Raw genomic sequence first — 11,004 nt, forward strand, 5'->3', positions numbered from 1 at the left:
TGCTACCCTGACCGTGACACTAAAAATCAGTTTTTACAACGGACCATGGAAGACCTGTACCATGACACTTGTCAGCGACGCTTGAAGTTAGAACAGCAAGGATACCAAGTGGTGGAAATGTGGGAACACGAATACGATCACCGTTTGAAAATCGATCCCGAGTTTAAACGTGTCGTGGAAAGTTACAAGCTGATGGACCCCCTGAACCCGAGGGATAGTTTGTACGGAGGAAGGACCAATGCCACCTGTTTGCTGTACCAAGCTGACGAAGAGAAAGGAGAAGAAATCAAATACTTGGATGTGTGTTCGCTGTATCCCTACGTGTGCAAATATTGTCACTTTCCTACAGGGCACCCGCGATTGCTGACGGAACACATCGACCTGGTCAACATTCGACAATACGAAGGCTTGATCAAGTGCAAAGTTTTGCCTCCCACGAACCTATACCATCCCGTCTTACCTCACCATTGTCAAGGCAAACTGATGTTTCCCTTGTGCCGTACTTGTGCCGAAACGTGCAACCAAGATCATCCTTGTCAGCACACCCAGGAAGAACGGGCCTTGACGGGAACCTGGGTCAGCGTAGAATTGTTCAAAGCTATGGACATGGGATACCAACTGTCAGAAGTGTACGAAATTTGCCACTTTCCCAAGACACAACAATACCACAAGGGTGACCCTACTCAGAAAGGCATTTTCGCAGACTACGTGGATGCCATTTTGAAACTGAAGCAAGAAGCCCGCGGCTATCCTTCCTGGTGTCACACTTCCGAAGACCAAATAAAATTCAAAGAGAAATACCGGGAACAAGAAGGCATCACTTTAGACCACATCGAGAAAAACGAAGGCAGGCGATCGTTTGCCAAAGTGATGTTAAATTGCTTGTGGGGTAAAATGGCACAACGACCGTGTTTACCCAAGACGGAATATTTGATAGAACCTTCCCGCTACTTCCAGATGATTCACGACAAAACCAAATACATGAAACACGTGGACGTCGTTCGAGAGAATTTAATCTTGGTCAATTACGAAGAAGATCTGGACTTTGTACAAGACGACCCTTTTGGAAATGTCATCATTGCGGCTTACGTGACAGCTCATGCTCGCTTAAAATTGTACGAAGCTTTAGAACTGTTAGGGGATCGCGTCCTGTACTTTGACACGGACAGTTGCATCTACATTGATCGACCGGGTCAGCAACACCCTAACATCGAAGGAGACCGTTTAGGAGCCTGGACAGATGAACATCCTGACGACAAGATTCTAAGTTTCGCGAGTGGCGGTCCTAAAAATTACGGCTACGAATACCGGGACCCACAAGGAGAAGTGCACACAGAGTGTAAAGTGAAAGGATTGACTCTGAATTATCGTACCAGTCGTGTGGTCAACTTTGGCGTATTGAAAGAAGCATTGCAGTCTGGAGAAGATGCAAACTTTAAAGTGACCACCTACCAGCCGAACAAGATTGTACGTTTACCCACTCACCACATCGTCAGTCGACCCTTGGAAAAAGTCTATCAAATCGTATACCAGAAGCGAGTGCGACTTCCCAACCACTTTACTTTGCCGTACGGTCACATCAATATTGGTCAGCATATAAAAAAGGACAACGTCCAAGACCAACAGTTCATTGTCACTACTAAGACCAATTGAGAAAAAATGAATCCCTTCAAACAGCAAGTATAGAGCGTAAGACTCAAGTCCAACGAGAAACTCGGGTGTGATTCTTTGCCTCACTATCACATCACCAATGCAGTAACACATCTTAGTTATTTATGTACTAACGCCATGACAAACTACGTGCAGCTAGTGAAACTTCCAGACCACAAAACTTTACCTTATGGACATACTGATATCACCCAGTATAAAAAGGGACGACTTCCAATAACGACACTTCATTGCGAGGACAAGCAACGAGAAAGCTGAATCACTCTACGCAGATGAAAAAAGAGAAGGAACAAACATCACTGACCTCTTTCACTACCATACCGTCACAGCAAAGTGCGTCCAAGAAGGGAAAGGATTCAGTAGACCTACAGGAGTATTTTAGCATCCAAACGACTCAGACAGCGACCTCAAGAAAATTTAGAACGACAACTTACACCTACACGGTGAAATTTAGAGACTTCGCGTCTGACATTTCAGCCGAGGAAGTAGCAGGTTTCATTACGGACCTACTTGACTCACTGTTAGAGGAACTCAGATGTCATTGCCAAGTCAAAGATCGAGGTCGTTTGAGCCTATCTATGTATCGCGACAGTTTGAACTCACCTGTATGTCTCGGATTTAGCACACCTGCAGAAATAACTTCGTCCAAACTTTTTAGGGCTATTGAAGACGTGCAGTCGATGAGAGGAAAATTTGACATCAACGAAGGAAAAGTAACCATTCATATGGTATACATTGTACCTCCATGGGAAGAAGACGATGACTGCACTTGATCTGCTTACTGATAAGTGTACCTAGCACGATGGATATAACAGCCGATTTATGGATGAAACGGATTAAGTGATGGGAAATATCTACGCTGGGACACAAGTGCTAGCTGACCAGATTTTTAACAACGTGTGAGACGAATAGAGAGAGAGAAACATGAACTTTGTCCTATTTGATTGCATGTTACTTGTTTTGTGTTAGCTTTTTCTAATAAATGAACATTAAATGTAAACAGGTTTACTAGAGCCAAGAACTAAATAACTAGTAAATAGGTTTGTTTGATGTAGAAATGTTTATGTATTAAATGGATAGTGCTTAGACCAAAGCACAGGCCAGAGAACCCATGTATATACTTGAATAAATGTTTTGAACCCATACAACAGACTTTTCTTTTAATGCCATTATTCTCTCTGTGAGGTTTGTTTTAGAACATTTCTGTCGTCTTTTCTGTGTGTTTAAATGTGTATTTGTATGTTTGTCCCTATCTACCCTTTGTCCTTACAAATACATTAAAATCCCTATAAAATGTTTTGACCCTATAAACCTCATGACGTCACCCAAAGTTCAATTCCCATTGACATCCAGGTGACATTCCCATGTTCAATTTCCATTTACGACAAAGTGCAAACCCCATATTTTAACGTTAAAGTCCCATTGACGTTAAAGTACCGGTCCTGTTCAATTTCCATGTTCAATTCCCCTTGACGCTCTACAGTTCCATCCATGTTAAAATTTCCCATGTTAAATTCCCCTTGACGCCAGAGTGAATCGACTGTTTTTGCATGGTAAGTCCCCTTGACGCTAGGGTGACCCCATATACTACTCACAGTACCCATAATTATTTTATATGTATTGGTTTGCAGTTGTATTAATGGTATGGAAAAATGGAAACCAGTCTGGAAATGGGTGAACATAAAATAGAGTATTTATGGGTTTGGCTGGCAGGATTGGTTGATAATGAATGTTAGATTTTATTAAAAGGGATCTTTTGAGAACCTGGAAAACAAAGAGACATTGGGATTTCATTTCTTTAACAGACTTTACTGTGGAACAATCGTTACTGAAATTCGTACCTGACTCTTTGGTGCGGAACTGAAATCACGTGTTTCAACCACACACAGATCCAGAAAATGCCATGGCACATATGGTTTTCTCTGCACAGGAGTTGTATTCCAGGATGAATCTATACTGATACACAGAGGTTTCATCATGATCACTCAGAAATTTAAAGTTATTGAATTTTGAATATGATGGTGTTTGCATGGGTTTACTATGGGAACTGAATTAGTGCCCTGAGTCCTGACATCTTGCACTTGTTACACGAGTTTGTTCGTAACTGAACACATAATATATAACGGACAGTAACGTCATTTCGATTTAAGGATAATGTGATTAAACGTCAGTAGTAAATGGGGCCACATTAGGGACAATGGGACTTTGCACTAAAAACACCCCTGGGCCACTTTAGGGACAATGGAAATTTAACATGGTATTGATAAATACCATTATACACATCAGGTCAAGGCTGAAAGCCCGTCCTTTGGCCATAGGTATTTGGATAGGCATATTTTAGGCAAGGGAGATTGACATCTTGGAAATATATTTGTGTGCAAAACAGCAACACCGATGTTACTTAGACACTTATTTACACTAATTAACATTCATGACATCATCTTTTACCTAACAGAGAGAGAGAGAGAGAGAGAGAGAGAGAGAGAGAGAGAGAGAGAGATTGTATTAACTCGTATCGTATTGCTATTGATTACACTGCAGCACATTCATTTTGCTATATGTTCACGAAAACCTATTTTAGGCGACCACCTTAATATATAGTATATACGGTTCCGGTCGCGAAGTGTTCTAGCATCATTCATGACACCAGTGGAATAGGCATATTTACATAATTTGCATATGTGCAAAGGTCTAAAAAGATCTCATGAAAGATTTACAGTTCTGTTAAGTGTTATTTTGCCGTTGGTCACAGTGTCTTTACATTGAAATGACGTTAGTAGTAAATGGGGCCACATTAGGGACAATGGGACTTTGCATTAAAAACACCCCTGGGCCACTTTAGGGACAATGGAAATTTAACATGGAGAAAAACGCTGGGCCACTTTAGGGACAATGGGAATTTAACATAGAGTTTGGGTTTGTCTAGGGACAAGGGAAATTAACATGAGGAATAGAGTTTGGGCTTGTCTAGGGACAAGGGGAATGGAACAGGGGACTATAGTGTGGGTCTGTCTAGGGACAATGGGAATTTAACATGGGGAATAGATCGTGGGACTGTCTAGGGACAATGGGAAATTTAACATGGGGAATAGATCGTGGGACTGTCTAGGGACAATGGGAAATTTAACATTACGGAAACCCCTGGGGGATATAGCCTCAAGGGAATTTAACATATGCAAATTGAACATGGTGGATCTGTATAGCGTCAAGGGGAATTGAACATGGTGGGACTATCTAGGGACAATGATGGTAGAGGGTCAAACACAACAGAGACAGAAACATACATACACTAGTACAAGCGTTGGATTTATATATAAAGCATTACGAAGACCTGAAATCTTGCTGGGGTGTTCAAAAATTTGCATAATTGTAATGATGCTATAAATAGCTATAATCAAGGAAATGCTCAACGACAAAATGGATGTGACTAAAAGTAACGTTAAAATGACAAAATTGTCCCAGAATTTAAAGGAAAATAAACATATCCCCGAAAATTAAGTTACAATGGTTTAGACTAAAATGGATAAAATTAGTAACTACTTACAATATCAACTTCTGTGACGATCGTGGATAAATACCTATGTATCTATAATCAGCTGAAATTCCTATGAAATCCCACTATCTATTTATAGCTCCAACTTGTGGGTTTTTCCTTTGGAAAATCCCACTATCTTTTTATAGCCTCAGCTTGAGTGACGTTCCTGTTTATGAATTCTAGTATATATGTATAGCTACAAAATGTGGAAATCCCCAAGTCGATATTTATACTCTCAAAATTTCCAGCGTCAGTGACGTCACTGTACTGAACACTAGGGGATAAATGGCAACAGTGTTGCAAGTGGCTGACCTGAATACGCGCTACTGTAGGTAGGTAGGTAGAGTGTATCTGATAGGGATAAAGTGAGTTTTTTAGGGACAAACAGAGACCAATACACACACACACACACACACAACATACGCGCGCAGACACACTCACACACACACACACACACAGAGGGAAGAGGAAAAAACAAACCCCAAATATACTATCCACACTCGGGAGGAAGAAAAAAAAAACAACCAAATATACGATCTACACAACGTACGCGAACACACACACATACACACACACACACACACACACACACACACACACAGAGGGAAGAGGAAAAAACAAACCCCAAATATACTATCAACACAGAAGGGAGATAATACAAACCCCAAATAAACTATCCACACAAACGTACGCGAACGCATACAAACCCCAAATATACTATCAACACAGAAGGGAGATAATACAAACCCCAAATAAACTATCCACACAAACGTACGCGAACGCATACAAACCCGAAATATACTATCAACACAGAAGGGAGATAATACAAACCCCAAATAAACTATCCACACAAACGTACGCGAACGCATACAAACCCCAAATATACTATCAACACAGAAGGAGATAATACAAACCCCAAATAAACTATCCACACAAACGTACGCGAACGCATACAAACCCAAAATATACTATCCACACAACGTCGCTAACGCATACAAACTCCAAATATGCTATCCACACTCGGGAGGAAGAAGAAAAAACAACCAAATATACGATCTACACAACGTACGCGAACACACACACACACACACACACACACACACACACAGAGGGAAGAGGAAAAAACAAACCCCAAATATACTATCAACATAGAGGGGAGATAATACAAACCCCAAATAAACTATCCACACAAACGTACGCGAACGCATACAAACCCCAAATATACTATCCACACAAGGTCGATAACGCATACAAACCCCAAATATACTATCCACACTCGGGAGGAAGAAAAAAAAAACAACCAAATATACGATCTACACAACGTACGCGAACACACACACACACACACACACACACACACACACACACACACACACACACTATAAAATGGATAAAATTAGTAACTACTTACAATATCAACTTCTGTGACGATCGTGGATAAATACCTATGTATCTATAATCAGCTGAAATTCCTATGAAATCCCACTATCTATTTATAGCTCCAACTTGTGGGTTTTTCCTTTGGAAAATCCCACTATCTTTTTATAGCCTCAGCTTGAGTGACGTTCCTGTTTATGAATTCTAGTATATATGTATAGCTACAAAATGTGGAAATCCCCAAGTCGATATTTATACTCTCAAAATTTCCAGCGTCAGTGACGTCACTGTACTGAACACTAGGGGATAAATGGCAACAGTGTTGCAAGTGGCTGACCTGAATACGCGCTACTGTAGATAGGTAGGTAGAGTGTATCTGATAGGGATAAAGTGAGTTTTATAGGGACAAACAGAGACCAATACACACAACATACGCGTGCAGACACACGCACACACACACACACACACACACACAGAGGGAAGAGGAGAAAACAAACCCCAAATATACTATCAACACAGAGGGGAGATAATACAAACCCCAAATAAACTATCCACACAAACGTACGCGAACGCATACAAACCCCAAATATACTATCCACACAAGGTCGCTAACGCATACAAACCCCAAATATACTATCCACACTCGGGAGGAAGAAAAAAAAACAAATATACGATCTACACAACGTACGCTAACACACACACACACACACACACACACACAAACACACACACGCACACCACAGAGGGAAGAAGAAAACCATTATACACTATCCACACGGAGTGAAGAAATAACCCTTTATATATATACTATCAACAGAGAGTGAAGAAAATAACCCATTATATTCCATCAACACAGAGTGAAGAAGAAAAAGTTTTTTGAAAGCACCTAAGCCCTCACCTGCAATGACCAACTATGCCAAACACCTACACTCCACCCCCACCCCCACTCCCAACACTACAAAACCCATTTAACCCGTTATTTTATGGCATCAGTGTGTGCTTTAGGAAACATCAAGACACAAAATGATGGATGAATAGACTGACTATTGTTTACGGACTTGCATACCTAAAGAGCGTGCGTGAAGGAAAACATCCTTCCATTTCAATTCTAACTAAAACATGATCCAGAGGGATAGAGAGAGGTGAAAGAGCACAATTTCATAAAGTGTGAGTAAAAACAAAACACGCCATCCTTATTATACAATGTCAAGACCAAGAGACACTTACGTTTTCTTTCTGGTCTATTCTCTTTTAGAAGGTAGTATGAAATTTCACATCAGAGCCAACGCATCGGCTCACATTGTCAATTTTTCCATTTCCATGTCTTTACTGGTACAAGTTCTTCATCATCTTCAATTTCTTCTTCTTCTTCTTCTGAATCCCTCTTCTCTGTTTCGTCTTGTTTCTGTTTCTTCTCTTTTCTCGTAGGGCACTCTGAATTCCAGTGTCCTTTCTCCTGACAACGATATTAGGTATCTTGACTTTTGTCTCTCTTTCTTAGACGAAGCAGGTATTTTGGAGACAAATACCCATTTACCTTTGCAGATATAGCAAACTTCATTAGCACACACTTTCGTATGACTCTCATCAAATCAACGACCAAAAGAGTAAGTTTTGTTGCCACTTTCGCCTGTGAATTATGCTTTCATATGACTTTTAGCAAATATTTGACCAGCAGGTCGATCTGTGATGACTCTTCCATCTTCTTGATCGTTTGAGAGTGGAATGAATACTCTGACGCTAAGACACTCTCCTTATATACAGGGACCTGCTGCGTATGAAACCTAGTCAAATCTAATTTTGCAATAAGATGAAACGATTTCATTGAGGAAGTAAAAGGCAATGATGTACCGTATCGCCTCACACAGAACCTGAAGTGTTAGCTCAGATCCGTGTCAGCGATTTCGAAGACGACGTAACTGAGCTTTCATCAATGCTCTCCATTTATGCCACAAAACCACGAGTCCTGATTCACGCCAAAAGAAATTTCATTCGGTCCATAAAAAAGAGTGTTACATCTGAGAAACGCAAAAACGAACTTCCAGGAAACTGAGAACGACGGCTTACACCTACAACGTGAAATGTATGAGTTCAAGTAGTGCGTAAAACTTAGTCAAATTAAATTTTTATAGTCTAGACGAAACGATCTCTTTTCGAAGAAGAAAGCAGACACCAAGCGACAATGGCGATCCGTGTCACACAACACTTTTCAAAATGTATATGATCAGAGGTTTGTTCTAGCGATCTGCACGGTTAAATTAAATGTTGATGTATTTTGTAATAAGACGGACACAATTTCCATGGGATCGCCCATGGAACCATTGTTCGTGCATTAGTTTAATTTTTTAAAATATTTTTTTTTTTATATAAATCGCCTATAGGATAGACCCAGTAAAGCATGGCCATTCTCGTCACTGTGTGAATAGCTACTCAAGTCAATTCGAAGTGAACGCGGTAAGAAAATAAGTATAGCCAATGAAATGGCTTACAACGGGTGATGCATTGTTTTGTTCTAGGACTGTGTGGCATAATAATCCCTATGTTCTTGCGTTGTTACCATTACAGTGCAGACAGACTGAAATGTGAACTTACAAGCCCTCTTTGTGTGTGTTGTACCATTTCTTCTTACCACATCAAAATACTGAGCGTCAAAGTATTGGTTCGCGTTTTCAAGCTGACCATTTTTTTATATCTCACTTAAACATTTTAACATAAACACTCACACTCACATCGGTAAAGTCAGAACAGATGTGTTACAGTATTGAGGGGCATGTTACCTTTTTTTTTTCAAACTAATAAATTTGGGGTTTGTATGAAGTAAAGAACCGAAAGTACAGTGAAACTCAAGGATGATGACCCAATCTGTCTGTCTTTTGATGCGTGTATTTACTTAAGAAGAAATATGACCTCTAAAACACAAAGAGATACGGCAAGCATGATTAGAATGAACATAACGATGTTTTCCTTCACGCCCGTGTAATTAGAGCTTCAATCCTCTTTGAAGACAAACTTGGTCTCCTTTTGTAGGGCTTGAAATAATAAAAAACCTGAAAAAATCTTAAGCAGTTTGCTATTGATAATTTCATCAACAGACTAAACAACATAAATACCGTTACAACACTAGAAAGCCTTAAATCTTCTATCAAAAAGAAATGCATAAAAAAATTAAAGATTAACGATAACTAACCAATGAAACCGAATTTAACAAAGGCAGTGACATGTGAAGAAATGGCTCTCACTTTGGAAAGGTAGGCGAACGTACTCTGTCATGCACCATCAACTTGAAAAAAATTATAAACAGAGAGAAACCTGAATTCAAAATTCAGTTTTTTTTTTCTTCAAATTGTTTCGTTTCTTTTTTCTTTTTTTTGGAACAAATCTAAGCACTAATATAGAGTGGAAAAGGGAAAATGCACATACAAGCTTTTATATTTCTGAAAAAAATGAGGGGATATTCCTAACGTTCATAATCACCTATATATGCTTGGACTTGTCTATGACTTATCAACAAAACAAGATGTACATATTTCTGGTCAAGCTGCAAGTGTGTGCGTGTTTTTGAAAATGGTAAAAATTGGATATACAATTTTCTCGTGACACTTATAAAGTGAAAAGTCTGTGCAAGTGTCAAAAGCCAAAGTCATATAAGTTTTGTATTTTGTACGGCTTGTAAAGATTTCCACTTTAGAAAATGTGAAGTATCACAAGTTATTATCACAAACAGAAGTGGAACATAGGGGCTTGCAAGAAAGAAAATAACCCAGACAGTTGGTGTCATCAAGAGTGCTAGAGACGGTACCCGAACTTGCTTGCTTGCTTACTTGAATTAAAGTGATTTTCGCTCTAATGGAGCATATATCACTGGTTTAATAACGCACAGCGTGATTTTTAATTACTCCTGGGGAAGGAAAGAGAGCCTCATCCCCAGGCTTTTATGTACTCACAGACTACTTTTAAATTTAGCCACTCAGGTGTAGGACTAACTAGTCCTTAACAACCTGACTGAAAGGCTTTAAACATGAGTGGGAATAGTCTCACCACACACTCATTTTTCTGTCCGAGCGTGGTAAAGGAGGAAAAAAGGTGCTCAAAAAGACAGCCATGGGTGTTAAGTACTCAACAGACCGCTAGCCCGTACTTATTTCAAATCAAGTCCCGTTTTTGCTAATAGACAGTAAAAAGTACCAATAATGTGTTAACCACTTGTGCAATTAGTTCAAATCTAACGAGTCTGTTAAATTTCCTACTTCCTAACATATCTATCTAATATTAGTACTTAGTGTAGTGTACATAAAAATAGCCATACTGATCTTATTTAAATCATTATGTCTAAGAGACATATACCAGTTTGGTCACTGTTAGATTTAAAAAGTTAAGTTTATTGCGGTGTTCCAATGGGTCAAGTTTGTTTCGAGAATAGTTTA

Source organism: Sinohyriopsis cumingii, chromosome 2 (genome assembly GCF_028554795.1).
Source record: "Sinohyriopsis cumingii isolate HCF-2022 chromosome 2, ASM2855479v2, whole genome shotgun sequence".
NCBI classification, from domain to species: Eukaryota; Metazoa; Mollusca; class Bivalvia; order Unionida; family Unionidae; genus Sinohyriopsis; species Sinohyriopsis cumingii.